Source organism: Gymnoscopelus microlampas, assembly GCF_963454915.1.
Source record: "Gymnoscopelus microlampas genome assembly, chromosome: 6".
Lineage (NCBI taxonomy): Eukaryota > Metazoa > Chordata > Actinopteri > Myctophiformes > Myctophidae > Gymnoscopelus > Gymnoscopelus microlampas.
This window is the reverse complement of record NC_139943.1, coordinates 12470915-12489730: the sequence shown is the minus strand read 5'-3', so window position 1 is coordinate 12489730 and position 18816 is coordinate 12470915. Positions and strand designations below refer to the sequence as shown.

The 18816-nt window shown below is 40.4% G+C and overlaps 1 protein-coding gene and 1 long non-coding RNA gene across 2 annotated transcripts in view; one reads left to right on the top strand and one right to left on the bottom strand.

Annotated features, from left to right (window-relative positions):
* Nucleotides 1-18816, top strand: part of LOC311047672 (A disintegrin and metalloproteinase with thrombospondin motifs 20) — a 159128-nt gene that overhangs the window by 113145 nt on the left and 27167 nt on the right. The gene's annotated exons all lie outside the window — the stretch shown is intronic.
* On the bottom strand, nt 7341-18038 carry LOC311047673. Its single transcript, XR_014601030.1, has 4 exons — nt 16695-18038; nt 13865-14035; nt 7720-8870; nt 7341-7685 (listed from the first exon to the last, which is right to left on the bottom strand). It is a non-coding gene; the product is annotated as an uncharacterized lncRNA (long non-coding RNA).

Below are 18816 nucleotides of genomic sequence, written 5' to 3'. Positions count from 1 at the left end.
ATTTCAATTTGCAGTGTGTGTAGCCTAGTGTACAGTATAATGCATACTGTACAATGAATAGGAAAATATACAAGAGTGTTCTACAACGTGACTATATCTAGTTTTACTATGGTCACTAATCAGGTCTAAATATGGTCGCTGTCATGTGGAAACCTTGTACGTCCAAAACCGTTCCTTTTTTAAGGTTAATAGTTAAAAAAAATGAATGTAGTTATTATACGGTAGTCATAAGCTCTTGTTAATACTTTTCATTTGTTCAATATCTATAAGCCCACAGACAGACTTAGCCATTTTTCGAAATAGTTAAAATGGCAGATCTACAAGCTCACAATGTGTAGATTGGCTATTTTCACTACTTTTGCACGAAGTGAAATAATGAAACATGGAGATATGAGGTTCCTGCCCGACAGACGACACAGGGTGCACTTCAGTGTACTAATAATGTACAGAAATAACAAGACAAAACTTTAAGTTACTGCCTCCGATAAAAGCCATACTAAAGGGTGAGTTGTACTTAGTTGCGCGCTGGTGTCGCAGCCCTAAAATAGCCGATCTAAGCCCACAACCAAGTATAAATCAGGCACAACAGAGAAGGCAACATCAGCATCGTTAGATGTTGCGAGTGAATATTAACTCCTTTTGTTTTGTTTTGTTTTGTTTATTTGTTAATTTTGTCCATATCTGCAGTTACGGTCAAGGTGCTATAACATATTTCCGTCATTGATGCCATATTTGTCTCATGAAAATAGAGATTGACTTTTTAACACATTTCCAGGTCTTATATTGGATTTATTTATTGTGCTACTTTTTCATATACATTAACAGTGTCAGAATTGGTGCATAATTGGTGCAGTTTCGGTGCAAAATATCAAACTATGGATGCGGCCAATGGACTTTATCGATTTCTATTTGAGCTTTCATAATGAAAGTCTTTCACTGCATCGATACAGTGGTTCTCAACCTTCTCTAGATCAATTAAGGCCCACTTGAACATCTCGAAATCGTTCGCGGCCCACCCATCTGACCACTTAAAGGACAACTTTGTTTTTTTTACAACCAAGGTTTATGTTTTAGATTGTAATTAAAGTAAATAAAAGATGAGTGTTAAAACTTTCAAATGTACTGCTTTCTATAGTTTTAGCAATTTTTGCGATATTTTTTACAGTGGGCGGGGGCATTCTGTCCGGTGGATAAATATGCCTTTTTACACAATAACACAGCGTTTTCTTTATTATTATTTACAGTAGCTCTTCTAGCCCCCAATAACTCACATCTGGCCATCAAAGACCACAGGACCTTTTTTATTGTGTAAAAAAATAACACTCATGTTTTACTTTAATTACAAGCTAAAATATAAACCTTGGTTGTAAAAAACTAAAGTTGTCCTTTAACCATATGGGTGGGTCATATGGGTGGGCCGCGTGCATTTTCAGAGCATGTTTATTCTAATGAACAATCAATCAGCTTGTGTTCCGGCTTGGGTCAATGGAACTCACATAGTATTCTTTAAGTTCTTATTTACCGGTATCACAAGGTTTTAAAGAAAAATACACAATTCTTTTTAAAATAAATTCTGTTATATGAATGATATTTTAGCAAAACAAATCTTAGTGTTTTGCCAATTATTTGGGGGCCCACTTGCAATATCCTCACGGACCACCAGGAGGCCCCGGCCCACAGGTTGAGAATCGCTTTGTTGATATAATGAGTTTCATCAGCGTCCATATGCACACAAATACCTCCTTAGAATATTCTAGTCATTTGTTGCTGTTTCGCTTTCATCCTTGGGCCAGTTTTGATATTTCTGAAGGATCTTTTTTTTTTTTTTTTAATGAAACTTATTTATTTGTTTACAATAGTTTATTCATTGTTACAGCTTTAATGTTTTGTTCCAGTTTAGATTCCGTAACACTTTACTTGAATTATTTGTCATTGTTGACAAACCTCAGTCTTATAGGACCACTTCACCCATTTTCAACCCATCTTCATATAATTGGTACTAATGCTCATCAGTGAGGACCAATTATATGAAGATAATGTTGAAAATGGGTGAAGTGCTCCTTCAACACGACAACACTATACAGTTACACGAACCTGTATGTGTACAGTGTAACTTACTGCAGATTCAGAACACAGTGATATCGTTGCTGTAGCGCAGAAACCTTGTATGTCAAAAATGGGGGGGGGGAAAGAACCTGTGTTCCATTGGATTCAATGTAGTTGAATTTGTTGTAGTTATTTAGTCTTATTAATACTTTTCATTGGTTAAATATTTATAAAAACCCACAGACACACTTTCAGCCTGATGTCCACATTTTGGGCATGTCAGTATAGGCATGTTTTGTTCTTTTCCCAAGATAACTGTCCCAAAACATTCTGAATCTTTCAAAAATGGCTACAAACAGCCAATCACATCGCGAGACATTGTGAGATTTTATTCATATTATGACATAGTATAAAATAGGTAATTCATTTACAAAATAAAACCCATACAAATATGAAATATGTTGTTACAAGGTTTCTGCCCAACAGCATAAACATAACGGTACAGAATAGGACTGTTCACCAGTGAACTGTTTGCCTTCACAGTCGCATTACCTGTAAAACTGATGTGAGATCAGTGCTCCTCTACATAAGGAGATGATAGGCAAACTGCTCATAGCGTTCTTTCAGCATTGCTCTGTTCACACACCCAGGAAACTCTTCTCACCAGAGAAGATTGAAACATTTCCTTTTCACACGGGGTTGTTTTCCTGTTGATGGGAATGCTGCCAGTCTATGTTGCTTCAAAGTTCTCAAGTGTATCATCATCAAGGCTTTATGCATATGGTGCCTATTATCACAGGGGAAACATATTTTTTTAAGCATTTTTAAGGACAGCATCTGCCTGCCTGACTGACTGGCCAACCTGGACCACAGACTGTTTAGCTATATGACACCTAACTCATGTTCAACAGACTCAAGACGTTTTACCTTTTGAGAACTAAGTAAATAAAATTAGATTTTTAGCGTGCATGCACACACACAATCACACTCAACCACAGCATCTCTCACACCATCTATAAGGTTAAAAAAAATTAACCACATTAACCCTGGCATTCCTACTTTGGGCATGTCTTTTTATATATGCGAACATTGTCACAAATGCTTAAAACGTTTTCAAAAACATAAAGAAAATAGCAGAGCAAAGCAACAAACTTACAGCTTGTCCTCTAGTGGTTAGGTTAAAATGCAATTCAGCACCTTGTAAGCAGTGACACTGATTTTAGTGTTGCGTTATGGCAGTGTCATGAATATGAAAGAAGAGGCTCTTCATTTTATAAGAAGCCAATGTTTCAACCTGACAAAGGGTCTTCTTCAGTCTTAAGATTAAATCTTTTGCATCGCGGCTACGAGTCGTGCGGCCTCTTCTTCCATATTCATGTTTCTGCACCTCGGTCATATTGGTGGGTGCAGTGCACCCTTCCTGCTTGTTTGGTTATGTAATGGCACGGTGTGACATAATGTGTGGCACATAATTAGTTCTGGTGAAAGTGTTTGTAAAAGGTCAACCCTCCTCCCCTGTGAGGATGTCTGCAGTGTCCTTTGTTGTCTTTGGTCCCAAGACCACCCATTCCATTCAGGATGCTATACTTTTCTTCAACCCCAACAAGTGCTGCAGGAGAAACTCTGCTTTATTTTTACAGTTTTGTTTTGTTTTGGTTCCTTTTTTTTATTATTTATTTCATTCACAGGCAACAGTACATAAATATGTTGAAATAGCTTTTCTCACTGTAAAAAAAATATAATTATTATATATTATATATATTAAAGAAACAAATGTTGTGAAATTGTGTTGTTTCTCAATGAGGTATTCGACTGGCACACATAGGAATACTGCCTTGAACAATATTGTAGGTCATGCAGAATATGTAGTCATTGTATTACAAATTGGCTTTGACATAATAACCACTAACATGAAGTGGTGAGTCATACACATAATAAAGCACTTGTTTGTATTCTACGTACTATATCTACGGGGGGGTTGTATAATAATTTATCAATGAGTTATTCAACTGGCACACATAGGAATACTGCCTTGAACAATATTGTAGGTCATACAGAATGAGACAGAACTTCACAAAATAGTTTGCAGTCTTTATTCATACAATGTATTGCTTTCACATGAAACCTTTTGCAATATGTAGTTATTGTATCACAAATAGGCTGTAATATAATAACCACTAACATGAAGTGGTGAGTCATACACATAATAAAGCACTTGTTTGTATTCTACAGGGGGGTTGTATAATATAGTACAGATATTTTCAAACTTCTTAAATTCAAGGACCCCCCGGTTACATGTATGCATTAGACCAGTGGTTCTGGGGGCCGCCCCAAAATAATCATATCTGAACTGGGGACCCCCCACCATGACAAGCACTTGGAATTGTAGGAGTCGAAGCATTAAATTTGGTTTGACTCGGTTCCACAGATAAATATTGTGAAAATAGCCGATCTACTCGGCTCACATCTGCTATTTTCACAATTTTGTCCTCTTTCTTATATTATTTGACAATCACTTTTGATGCAGTAATGGTCTTTTTTTTTCCCTTTTTCTTTTTCGAGGTATTAAAGAGGTCTTAAAAGTCCTTAAATTGTCACTTCACTGTTATGTCACCTGGGGACCCCACCAAAATCATGCGGGGACCCCCCCCTGGGGGTCCTGACCCACAGGTTGAGAACCACTGCATTAGACCAGCACATACCCCCCCATTTCATACAACGTGTATCTCTGGGAATCCAATCTAAACACTAAAATGTTAATATTGTGTGTCTGAGAGTAGATAAATAGAACTCTGGGGCCTTACTGGTCAGGGGTCTGTTTGCTTCCTAACTATCCATCACTTAGCTGGGGAACCCCCCTCAGGGACCCCCCGGGGGACCCTGTACCCTGCACGTTGAGAGCCAGTGCAGTAGTGTACAGATCTTACGAAAATAGTTTTGACTTGTAGTTCATGTCATGGTGTTTAGAATTTGACCTTCAGTTGACTTCTGCCCCTTGTGCAGTCTTATTTAATAATAATCACAGTTTACTGCCATCTTTAGAGGCATACTCAAATTCCTTTTGTTTTTTCTTCTTCTCCTTCTTCTTTAGGACGCCCCATGCAGTTGACTAGTGTAGTATGAGGCTTCCCCATTTATATTATGTGGTTTAATTTATTTTGAAATCACCCTAGAGAAAACATACTTGTGCCAAGTCAAACTTTGGCACCGGATGGCACATCTGTTTACCATTGCATTAATAGGGCTCTCTGTAATGCCCTTGGCAGCCAAAACAACAGAGTATTACTTTTACTAGTAAAATAATTGGTTTTAATCAATGTTAGCTAAAAGTTGTTTAGTTCATGAGGTCCATAATCAAGGCCTGAAAATAAGGAGTGTTTATAGAACACTGCTGCACTGGTTCATTTGAACCTTTGTTGCTATATTGTCATTAAAAGAAAATGCTTTGTGTGCAAGCCACACAAAAATGCAAACTATTTGCAATGCAAATATCTTGGCCTAAAGTAATATTAACAACAATATGACAGGCCTCAATAAAGACAGCTAACTGAACAACTCACATATTATTGCTGTTGGGCAGAAACCTTGTATCTGAATATTTTAACTTTTTCTTCTCGTAAATTAATGCCTTGGCTACTGTGTCATATATGCTACAGTGTCGCACAAAAGTAGCAAAAATAGCCGATCTACAAGCTCAAAACTTCTCGTATCTCTTTGTGTTTTGAGCTTGTAGATCTGCTATTTTTTAACTTTTAAAAGTAACAGTTTTGGATATTATGAGGTTTCCACCCAACAGCGACAATATTTAAATAGGGAGAAATCTTTTATTTACCATGTGTACATTATAGTGTATAGGCTTGAGAGCATGCATTTTGAACTATTGTAACTTAAATCAAAATGCATGTATTTATATACTATACGATGACTTTGATATTCACTTCTTTCACCCTTATTGCTTAATCTTTATTCATATATATTTATCCGTTATATCCATATTTTTACCCTCAATGAAAATAGTTGATCTAGAAGATTTGTGATTGACTATTTTCAGCAATTTTGGGCTATTTTCTACTAGCAACACCGTGGTATGACGAATCAGGCTTAGATCTGAATTTATTTAAAGATAGAGCCCTCTTTGGAAAGACTCGGATCATGTCATGTTGAAATCCCTTGTTTTCTCCTTTTATATATTTTTGGAGGATTATGTTTTCTGTCATAAAATGCCACAGCTATGAAGCTCTTGTATTGTGTAACACAGCAAAAAGAAATACTTATTGGGCTTTAGGGTAGAACTTACCTTGTGCAATTGCTTCTTCTTCTGGCAGCACGCCTATATCATGTCACTGAGAGACAGTGGTGGATGAAGTACTCACATTTTTTACTTAAAGGAGTAGTTCACCCAAAAAAATACTTATTTTCTATCAATTGCACACCCCATGAAGCCTTGAATTCATGGATTTTGTTTTTGTTTTTGTCGCATTCCTAAGCTAATAATTTGATTCCCGTCTCCTACCGGCTAATGTATCCGGTAGGAGACACAAAGTAGATTCTTTGTGTCTCCTACCGGAAATACACCCGGTCATCAAATTATTGGCTTAGGAATGCCACAAAAACAAAAATATATCCATGAATTCAAGGCTTCTTGGGGTGTGCAATTGATAGAAAATAAGATTTTTTTTGGGGTGAACTCCTCCTTTAAGTAAAAGTACCAATACCGCAATGTAGAAATACTCTTCTGTATTCACATTTCACTTTAAAAAAGTAAAGTATTGGCATCACATTTTACTTAAAGTGCCAAAAGTAAAAGTACTCATTATGCAGAAAGTCCCTTTTGAAACCCTACAGGTTTCAAAATGTATACAAATCTTTTGAAAAAAGCAGATCTACAAGCTCGGAACACGCCACAGAACGACGTGTTGTGAGCTTGTAGATCGGCTATTTTCAAATAGCTGAAGTATAAAATAGGGATGTAGTGGAGTAGAAGTATAAAGTATAAACAATGGAAATACTCAAGTAAAGTAAAAAATATCTCAAAATTCTACAGTACTTGAGTACGTGTACTTAGTTACTACTGTACCACTGCTGAGAGAGAGACAGAGTTGTGGACCAGTGGCTTGCATCAACAGTGAGCAGTTGGCAGCAGTAACTCATATGAATGACATACCGTACTCTGTTATTACCTGTATTTTTGTTACAAATGTATTTGTTATTTGTCTCAAATGTTCTTGAACCCTAGTGTCCCCAGTGTGCTCTGGGGGCAATCACTCGGCGAAAATAGCTGATCTGGTTGTCTCTTAGACAATTAGTCATCTAATTGGTTATCTGTAGTTTTTCTACTTTTTAGTAGTGGAAGAACCCAAGCACATAGCTGATACATTGTGCATCCATTCCGCTGGCATTCACAGACTTGGATCAGTGATTCAGAGATTGATGACCTGTCACGGTGACAGCCTTTTTAATGGGCGGTAAAGTGGAGAAAGCTGTTTTTACAAGATTTGCCACTTAAAATCAGATATTCCCCTTAATTGACAAACCCCCTGCAAGATTCTGCAGGATTCACATTATTCTCGGACAGCCTATTATCCTAATTGCACTTACATGTCGAGCCAGATGACGTCAATATATGGCAGCAAGATCTTCTAGCATTATTTCTAGACGGTTGACGGTGAAAACATCATTATTCACAGAACGTAATCTTTCAGAAGACACTTCTCATTATTTATCAAAGAAGAAAATTAACCAGACACAAGACAAATATTTTACATTTATTGCACAACCTTTGGGTTACGGAGCAGCATGGTTTCACCGTAGATTAGCAGGAAGGTAAACATCATTAAGTAATGGTGATTGCCTTAACCCATTTAGAGCGGGGAAGAATCTGTGTCATTTTTAGATTTCTTTGGGCTATTCAAAAATAGCAGATCTACAAGCTCATATCGCGGCACCGAGTGCCGCACTACGAGCTTGTAGATCTGCTTTTTTGTTGAAACATCGTGAAAATGTGTGCAAAACTTTGAATATATATAATTTTTTAAGCAAACATTTCTTTGCTTCTGGGGTATTCTACAAATGTCTTCTAAATCCTAACAGTTTTTTTTTTTAAACTTATGCTGCTATAATATCAGTGGTTCTCAAACTTTTCTCATGTCAAAGGACCCCCAAAATGAAAAGTATTTGGCCACGGACCCCCATCTCAAAATATTTTGTTTGCTTATTATATTATATGTATTTTGTAACAATGTACGTATTCAAAGATTTGCAAAAGTTTTCACGATTTATTTAAAAAAATAGCAGATCTACAAGCGCTATGAGCTTGTAGATCTGCTATTTTTGAATAGCCAAATAAATCTTAAAATGACACACACAGATGCGTTCCCGGTCTTGATGGGTTAAAAGCAATAGCCATGTCAGATGTGTGCAAGGAGAGCCACAATAAGGCTGGTTGTGTGATGAATCGACGACCACGGCACCATTTTAGTAATTTATACCCGTTTGTTGCTAACAAAAACAGACCATTTCCTGCCGAGAATGGGGGGGGGGGGGGGGGGGGGTTCCGAATGTACGACAGGGTCGTAAGCTGAAGTAAACCAAACATACCGGTTCAAATGAAATCCACATGCTACAACGTTCGACATACTTGACTTTGGCCCGAGGCCACCGGCAGGAACATTCTCCAAACCTGTCACCCCGGGGTCACTTGGCCGTGACATCACTAAGGGGCTTGTGTTTCCTGATCCAGCCCATATGCCAGTCCTCTGGCTTGAGCAATCGCTGCTGTGGTCTTGGAAGGTCCCCCCAGGTCTTCTCATGGCCGCGGTTGAAACCTGAGGCGGGTGCTCATGTTACATTTGGTGATTTAAACACATTTTTAACCACTTAAACCCTCTAGTTTTAAGTGAAACAGACCTTTTAGTTGCAAGTTGCAACTGTACTTGGGCTGCTGGGGTTCAAGTGGTTAAAGTGGAAAAACAAGCGAAAATAATGCAGTCGATGATTTGTCGGGTTAACAACTTTAACCCTGATGTCCGTGTTGTGGGTTAGGGTTAGGGTTAAACAGTAGTTTAATGTTTATATTTTCATAAATACGGTATTTCGGAAATAGTTGACCCATAAACCTGTGGATCTGCTATTTTCAAAGAAAATGTTTTAACTTTCTCCAAAATGTTTCAAAAAACTTGAAGAAATCGAAGAATAGAGGAAAGAAAAGTAGTTCAACCCAGGATCACTGTGGCTTGTAGAATTTGGCAGAGTAGGACACTGACACACAAAACCACATCCTACTAGATGTTATCTGAACTTTCTAAATATTTGGACAGAAGTAGAGCTTTGACAGCAGGAATAAAAGTCTACATCTGGTCAAGAACCTGGATAGCAGAACAAGTACCAAATGTTGCAACATGCGTTGAAAGAATAAAATGTTTTTCTATTGTAATTTTCCCCATTATTCAATATCCTACTCGGTTCAAAGCGCAGTGTTTTTGGCCCTGCGTGGGTGTCATTCCAGAGCACAGTAATATTAACACGGTTTACTTTGCCAGCATTTTTGTTTTTGCTCAAGTTTCCCCACAATTTATTACAATTCAGAGAGCAATCAAAAGACGATACCGCCCACCACGCCTCAGTCTCACACCATGCCTTGTTTTGTTTTTTAATTTGCATGTACATTGGTTAGTGATTTACCAGAATAAATACATCAGCATTTTGTTGATATCACTTGGATCACCAGCAGCCACAATTCCTTTATGGAAACCAAATTATTCTCCTGTATCTGCACTGCAGACATCTGCTTTTGAGCATGGTTTATATCAATCGCTGGAGATTGAAATTTAACCTGTAGTACTGGGGCCGGTACCGGGGCCCTGAACATTTGGGTGCCAATATTGTAAGACGTGGCAGTTAATGCAACCTCGGAGAGCGTTGCCAATCTGAGAGACTAAACTACATTGAATTTGACCAAAGCATTAGTAGAGCCTTCTTTAGCATGGCCATGCAGTTGTTTGTGGGTTAACCCTGGCTCGGAGTTAGATGAAGTGAGATGAAATGAGAGGAGACTTGGGGTGCGAAAATCTGGAAGCGTTTAGTCTGGGCTATCCCTGACTCATCGAATGATTGGGAACAGGGTTCTTTCATGAATGGCTTTGGAACGATGCCTGCTTTTCCTCAACATGGCATTGGGGAGAAATTTTGAGTCTCTGAAAAAACTTTGCGGAATGAATCTCACACAGCATTTAACGTATGTTTCTCTTAACGCGAGGCCAGCAGCACTGCAGACTTGACGGGGCCAGGTCGTGTCGGGGCCTGTCGATAGCTATCGGCTTGATGGAGTGAGCAGGAGTTCATGAAACTCACCATCTCTGTCAAAGAGATTACTTTACCCTCTCTCACTCCTCTCTGGGCGAGACGTTGATAGATGGAATGTCCTAGAGAAAGTGGTTTTAAGCACATGAGCCCTAGCATCCCTGCTCGGTAGCGTAGAAATTTAGTGTAGAGGGAAAAAAGACCCCTGGGGGACTCCGGTAGGGTTTAAGTGGACCATACAGACGCTAGTCACTGTCTAATCTCAGCTTTAGGTATATATTGTGCACAGACCATTTTTCCATAAATGTTATTTGTATTATTACCTTAATAACCGAGTCAATGTCTGCTTTGTCTTGTCTCAATGTCTAGATTTTCATACTGTGGTATGCTTTGAAAATGGTTGGTAACTTCGAGGATACCGTGAATCATAGTCAATGGCTAAACATGCCAGTATGGTCCTTTTAAGTATGACTTTGAAATCTTTAATTTAAACTTGCTCTTATAAAGGATACACTACGCTGGCAGTCCTAATGTTCTGTTCGTATCATAGACAATACAGTGAAGCGGTTGAAAACCTTGTGTGTCCAAAATTTTTTGTTACATACGCGATGCGACACGTTTTGAGCTTGTAGATCAGCTATTTTCACTACTTTTGTGTGACACTCTTGTATGATGAAGCGGCAATTTACACAAAAAAAATTGAAATATGGAGACACAAGGTTTCTGCCCGACAGAAACACAATGCTCTCTGACAAAGACATGCACGCAGCTATACGTCTACAAGAATGCGTTCTGTTATGTTCCACGTGAGCCAGCTAGGCCCCTATCAGTCCATCATGTCTGGTTCTACTTGTTCGTCCGAAGTGGCTTGTTGTGGAGCCGCTGGCCCACAGATGGTGAGGACATTCCAGGCTGTTCGTTCGTCAAAAGCTGCATATTCAGCACGTGTTCTCCACTGCATGTTGAAAATGACTGGCAATTACAGAAAGAGATCTAGCATCCATCAGTATCATCCTCCGGGGTAAAATTATACAAATTGTAAGCTACTGTTGAGCAGCTGGATAATATATTCCATAATAGAGTCCTTAATTGCAATCTGAACGTTAAGCCAACTTTTGATGTGCTGTGATCGATCATCTAATAAAGCCATTTGTACATGAGACATGCAGTCTTTTTTTTGTTGCTGTACGCTTAGTTTATGCAAGGTGTAGAGGGAAAGCGCAAGGGAGAATATTACACGTACGTTTTAGAAGACATACTGGGGAAAATAAATCCATCTCCATACGTCTATATCACCACTATATAATTCACCCATAAAAACCTGTTGCAGTAAACAGTGTTGTGCTTGGAGCTATGTGTTAATGAGTCCCATACAGAACAGGTGTGGAGGTTCAGTTTAGTTCTAAAGCAAACTTTACGAGTCTCTTCTCCTTAACTAAACAAGCATCTATATAGTGTTTCATTTTTCAACCTCGTTTGTATTGTTGTTTATTTAAAGTCAGATATGTGTACATACGTTGCGCGGTCTTGGTCTTCGTTAACATTCCTCAGATTTTGCCCGTTTCTCATCATTGACATTTTTTTTTTTAATGAGAAATGAGAGACAGCCGGGAGGAATTTAACAGGAAGAGGGAGTTGTTAGGACTGGGATGTTTTGTGCTAAAGGTCACTTCTTAATACATTTATGCCTCATCTGCTTTCTCCTTAAAACGCTCTGACACCAATAACTCTCTCTTCACTAGCCCCGCGGTTCTCTGGTATAACATGGTCATGGAAAAAAAAGGCCTCCGGTGAATGTTTGGACAGACGGAGGAACCATGTCGTTCTGTCATTCCGTGTTGACTTATGGCTTCTCGGTTTATCTTCTTTTGAGTGCTGTTGACTTAAAAAAGAAAAACCGTGTTGAGGAAACTCTATATGCCCACTCAAAGACTGTTTATTTGAGTCTTTGGAGGACGCCAGAGGCATAGTTTTGGCACCGAGCGCAGACTTTTTTTTGCAGACTGTTCGTTTTCGTTCAGAAATCAGAAACAGACTGCAGCTCCTGCAGCAGTCTGTCCAGAAGAACAAAGATTATGGAAATAATGCTTCACTTAAGGCCAGTCCACACCAATGCAACTAGTCGCAATGTGCAACCAGTTGCAAGAAATTGCAGCGGTCTGGACTGACCAGTTGCAGACCGGTGCCATTTGGGGATAATGGTTGCAAGGATTTGCATTGGTGTGGACTGGCCTTTAGACTTTGTTGTGAACCAGTTGTGAACCAGTTGCTTTAAAACGTGCTATGGTTCTCAAAGTGGTTCTCAAAGTGGGGTCCGGGTACCCCCAGGGGTCCTTGAGAAGGTTCCAGGGGGTCCCCAGCAAAATTACTTTAGAAATATAGACAGTACAGTACATCTGCTATTTTCTAAAAATAATGGGAAAAATAACAATACAAATCTTGTATGGGCGGGTCCCTGGCACAATATATATTTTCAGATGGGGGTCCGCGACCACACACATTAATTTGGGGGTCCTTGACCTGGAAACCACTGTTGTAGACCAGCTGTTTTCAGCGCACAACACCAGCGCGTGCAACCAGGTATAAATAAGGCTTAACTTTAATAACATGTCCCTGTCAATCCTCGTGATCCATCAATGAACGAAACCGCTAAATCAGCGAATCATCACCATTATTTTTAGCCTTTGCTTCTGAATAAGAATTTTTGCCCCATAACCCGTTTCACGTTGGATCATGTCGGTGAATACATGATAATCTGCATGGTTCAAAGTGAGTGCATACCAGATTGGATCAGGTATGGACTAGTTTAGACAGGGTGTGCTGAGGTGGGGGGGGGGGGGGTGTAGCGCTGATACATGAGCGTGCTCCTGTGCGCGGCGGCCGTGAACAGGTGTGGGGGAACAAGTATTCAGATGTTTTACTTAAGTAGCAGTAGCAATACCACAATATAGAAATACTCTTGTTACAAGTAAACAGTCCTGTGTTCAAAGTTTTACTTGAGTAAAAGAACAAAAGCATCAAAATATATACTTACAGTTCCAAAATGTGTCCAACTATTTCGGTAATAGCTGATCTTCAAGCTCACAACTCGTCACATCGTGACGCGTTGTGAGCTTGTAGATCTGCTACTTTCAAATAGACAGTGTTGTATAAAATATGGCTTCATTGGTTAATGCATGTTTTGTCATCCGAATCTACAAAGTAACAGTAAACTAATGTTCTCAAATAATCATAGCGGAGGAAAAAGTACAATATTTGCCTCTGAGATGCAGTGTAGAGTAGAAGTAGTAGTAGTAGAAGCATGAGCTCAGTTCGGGGCTCTCCTCAGGCTGGCAGAGGGAGAGTAGCGCCCAGGATTACAGCTTAGGCAATTGGCACTGGGTGGAAATATGGGTTCCAAAAATCATGCGATAAAAATTATAAGAAAAAAAAAGAAGTTCAAAGTATCAAAACATGTAGTAAAGTAAAAGTACCTCAAAATCTGACTACTAAAGTACGGTACTTGAGTAAATGTACTTACTCTCCACCAGCGATGGGCGGTGATGTTTTTGTCCTTGATGGATCAGAGATCTCTGACTGTTGTAGACACACACAGAGCTCTGCTCTTACCAGCTGTTCATCCTCCAGGTCTGCAGGAACATGTGTTGTTTTGACTCCTGTCTTTGAAAACGTCCCCCCGCAAAAACAGGACCTTGAACAGAGAGAGGAGCCTGCATGTTCTCCGTGACCATGTGTCGACTCCCCACTGCTTTATCTCTCCTCTACCCCCCATCCCACCCCACCCTACCCGCCACCCATTTTCAGTACTGTCTTCTTTAAAGCTGCGATCCGTAACTCAGTGGTTCCTCCCGACCTTTTCTGGATCAGGGCTCGCTTGACATTTTTTGAAAAGCGTCCCCATCTGACCACTTAAAGGGATTGTTCACCCCCAACAAAAATCTATCGATTACTCACCCATGGATACTTGAATTCATGGAGATGTTTTTGTTTTTGTCGCATTCCCAAGCCAATAATTTGAAGACGGATTAGCATCTTTCCGCCGGTCATCAAATTATTAGCTTGGGAATGCGACAAAAACAAAAAAATCTCCATGAATTCAAGGCTTCATGGGGTGAGTAATTGATAGAATGTTATATTATCATTATATATATCATTAAAATCTTAGTGTTTTATAAATGTTTTGTTGGCAAATCCCCACTCGGTCAGGGAGATTAATTGTCCTTTACGAGCTTCAGTCAGTACTACAACCTGACACCAGGGTCTAAATTTCGCAATTTGTCAATGCGGATGTGCTAGTTACATTTCATTGACACACTCTACCCAAGCCCCCGGAACCGCGGAGAATGATTGAAGCCTCAGAAGCCTGGTGGCCAAATAAGGTGTTGCAGGACTTCCGTATTTGGGACGCTACTGTGCATGCTTCTTCATCGTCTGAAACGCTCCAACTTTGGAGCCAATCCAGGAAGTAGAGGTACTTCCGGGTACTTCCAAAGAGTTGAAAATAATAGAGAGGGCACCGGAAATCCCTGCCCATTCACTTGTATGGAGTTGTCGGGAAATGTGACGGGCGGGGCCTGTTTGGGGCCTACTGTATGTGACGCATTTTTACGCATTTTGTTGACTCGTTTTGCGTCACCTCGGTGCACAGCCCCGTGCGCAAGCTCGTGCACAAGCTTGTGAGTCGAGCCCATTGGTTGAAACCGTTTCCTGCTCGTTCATGTGTCTGACCCCACCCGTAATAAGCTGCAGTACCTATGAATGGCCAGCATGTCCAAAGCGCTTCACTGCTCCCTCTCGGTTCTGGGGCCTTGGGTACTTCATGCGCTTGTGAGCAACTTTCAATTAAATGAATAGGTGGGGGCGGGGCCTTCCGCTCTCTAGATATATTATAACTCTATGACTCTACCATACATATTGGTTAAAATGACCTTTTATTCATTAAAATAAGTTCCGGATTGCAGCTTTAATCTTGAATCCATACACTCAGATATCACTGTGTTCAACTTGATCACATTCCGCCATTGTCATTTGGCCTTGATATACATTAGCTTATGTAATACTTTGTGTCATAAATCAAGGATTTTGTATAATGCTCATTTAACCATAATAAGAAGATAGCTGTTGTTGAAATGACTCTCGACCTTGGTTATTATGTCTTAGTTCACGTTGCTTCTCCATCTTTCCTTTTAAAGCAGTGGTTCTCCAAAGTAGGGGCCCGGGGGTCCCCCCAAGAGTCCTTGAGGGGGTTCCTATGGGGTCCCCAGCTAACTTATTGATAATTAGGAACCAAAATGTACAGGTCCTTACAGGTCTGTCACTCAGAGAGTGTGCAAATGGTACCAAAATGGACCCTTACAGGTGTGTCACTCAGATAGTGCGCAAATGGAACCAAAATGGACCCGCACTCTCTGAGTTATGGGGGTCCGTGGTCCTCCTAATGCACACAAAACTGGGGGTCTTTGAAATTGAAAAGTTTGAGAACCCCTGCTTTAAAAGAGTCAACCTAACCATGCTTCACATATGCTTGGCATTACCATCCATTGACTTGCACAGCCAGCAGAATTCCACCTTGGCACTCATGCATTCTAAGATCATGCTAATACTTAGAACCAGTTAACATAGTGTTGATGTTACAGCAAAGGTGTTGAGGCTATCGTTAACGTTAAGTGAGCGTTTCCCTAATTAAAGGTAATTACACACACCAGGGAGCGACGCGAACAAACAATGCGAAAAAGCGACGTGATTATTTAAAAAAAAATCAACCTTGTTTCGAAAAATAATTAGGTTGGCGCGTTATAATGGCGCTCAGTGTGCATGTACTATTAACAGAAACAGCAGGTTTAATTAATGTGAATTTATCACACAAAATAATCGCTCCCGCGTCCCAATGTGTCCGGACCTTTACCTAAAATTGACAAAAATCTGTTTGATAGCTAAAATTGTCAAAGGACTAGTTTAATAATATATGTATTACCCTGTACTGTAGTATCTTTGTAGGGGTACAAAATATATGAATGAACAAAAGATATGAATGTTAAAGACTCAATTTTACAGTATTTGTGGGTTGACTCTCTTTGGCAGTCATCATAAAAACAATAAATTAAACATGCACTGTGTGTTTTTGCCCATAATAAAAATAAATTCATAACAATGCCTCAGTGAGCCCAGAATCGTTTATATCTAATCCCAGTAAACAGTATTCTGGTGGAATTCCCCTTCTCTCTGAGAGGTGGATTATTAACAGCTTTCATTGTCATGAAATACATATATTTACATTCCACTGTATAAATACATGTATATTTCCATTCCACTGCATAAATGTTTCCATATGTGCAGTACCAGTGGCCTACCTGTTCACAGTGATTGAGTGGGTGGGGTCATCTCAAGGGTGCTGCTCGCCAATCCTAGACAAAGCTCCCCATGGTAAAAGAAAAAGAAAAAAGAATAATCTTTCTAAAATCTCTTTGCAGAAGATAGCCGATCTACAAGCTTATGACGTGCTGCAAGCGATGCGTTGTGAGCTTGTAAATCTGCAATTGTTGCCAAAGGTTCCCCTATTATGGCTTGCCCAGAATAGGGATGCTAATAGGGTTGCATGTACTGTTTCAATGCACTCACAAGAAATCGCTTTGGAATTTAGGATTGTATTTTGAATCCATTGAACGCTTGAATCAACTCTACTCCAAGCTGTTGCATGGTCAAGTCTTTATTCCCCACTCAGAATAAACATGAATTAGCAGGAATTTGTTTTGGCAATGAATTACCTAAAGTGTTCCAGAGCCATGAAACTCTAGCAAAGCAGGAATGCTGCTTAAAAGCACCAAGCAGAACCAACAAAGGCACTGGCTAGCTGTTAGAACGAGCAGTAAATGGACCAAGTGTCACTTATATCCTGTTTCTGCTGTAAATCTCTTGTAAATCTCTCTCTGACTGTTGAACTTGCTTTAAAACATGGGTGGTTTTCAACACTATGCCAAGTTCTCTGCAACTGTTATTACATCTTATAGTAATCCATATTATGCTCAGATGAACTTCACTGGCAGTGGCTTATACTATATTTAACCTACCTAATCATGTGAAATTAAGAGCTGTTACAACTTGGGAGGGCAAATGTATCTCATTTTAGTTTTCCATGTGACTTCTTGGTTTTGCATGTGCTTGCATTTCTCAACCAATTAGGTGGAATTACACTATTCCACACACAAAGCCCATTAAAGTCTTGTGAAAAGTACCCATAAGGTAGGGGTGCCCAAACGTTTTAAGCTCAAGATCCAAAAGAGAAATCTGATGTCTTCCCTGGACCCAAACATACAACAATACATGATGAATCAATCACAAAACCATATTTCAATTTCAAACACAGCTCAAATAACCAATCTACAAGCTCACAACAAGGAAATGTTTAAAAAAAACAGATAATTACTTGCGACCCATAAAAACACGTCGGCGACCCAACATGGGTCGCAACCCTACGTTTGGGAAGCAGTGCTATAAAGGTATACGTGACAACTCATACAAGACACCAAATAACAACCACACCCCAGCATTTACAGTACCTGGCAAATTCTCAGTGTGTTCTAACCTCCCCCAAGCATATCAATCGTTGGTGCCCCCCCCCCCCTATTAATCTTTTTTTATAGAACATCAGCAAGACAAGTACACTTGTAGCAGTTGAAGTTTGTTAAGAGAAATGGTCTTACCTGAGTGAGTGAGTGAGTGCTGGTGGATGAAGCAGCCAGGCGGCAGAGCGTTGAAGTAGAGAACCCCCCAGCCCCCCCTAACACCCCCCCCCCCACACACACACACACACACACACACACACAAACACACCCCAGCCTTCCTCTCCCTCTCAAAAGGTGAAGCTGTCCTCTGGTCCTGTCCACCGTCTCTCCCCCGTCCCCACACACAGTGCCAGGTCTCTGCATCTCACCGTTTACCAGTCCTGATTCAAACTAATGGCCGACAGATGACTGAGAGCCAGTGTGGTGGTTGTGTCCCGGTGGGTGGGGGGAGGGTGCTGGTGAGGGGTAGGTGGGTGGGGGTAGGGGCCGCTGGCTGGCTGGCTGGCCGGCCGTATACGGTTTTGTCTTTTCCAACTCCGGCTCCTCATCGTCAAACTCCCGCCGACGCTGCACACGAGCTCGCGGCCGAGGAGGCTCCCCTAGCCCGTATGGCTGTGATTTCCTTTTTTTCTCCCCGCCTCTCCTGTTTTTTTTCCTCCCTCTTCTCTCTGCTTTTTTCCTCCTTCTTTTACAGCAGTGAGGAGGGGTTATAGTCCCCTCTTCCTCCCCCTCCAACATGTTTGCCCGTGTGGTGTGTGTGTCAGAGAGCATAGGGCTGTTATCATGTCTTTTAGAGTGAGGAGCATTACAGTGGATCTTCAAGAGTTCCTCCGCCCCGCGCTCTCAGGTTCAAGTCACTCAGCTCCCCGTCCCCTCTGGCTTTGATGTTCCCCCCAGTCAGCTGAGCCTC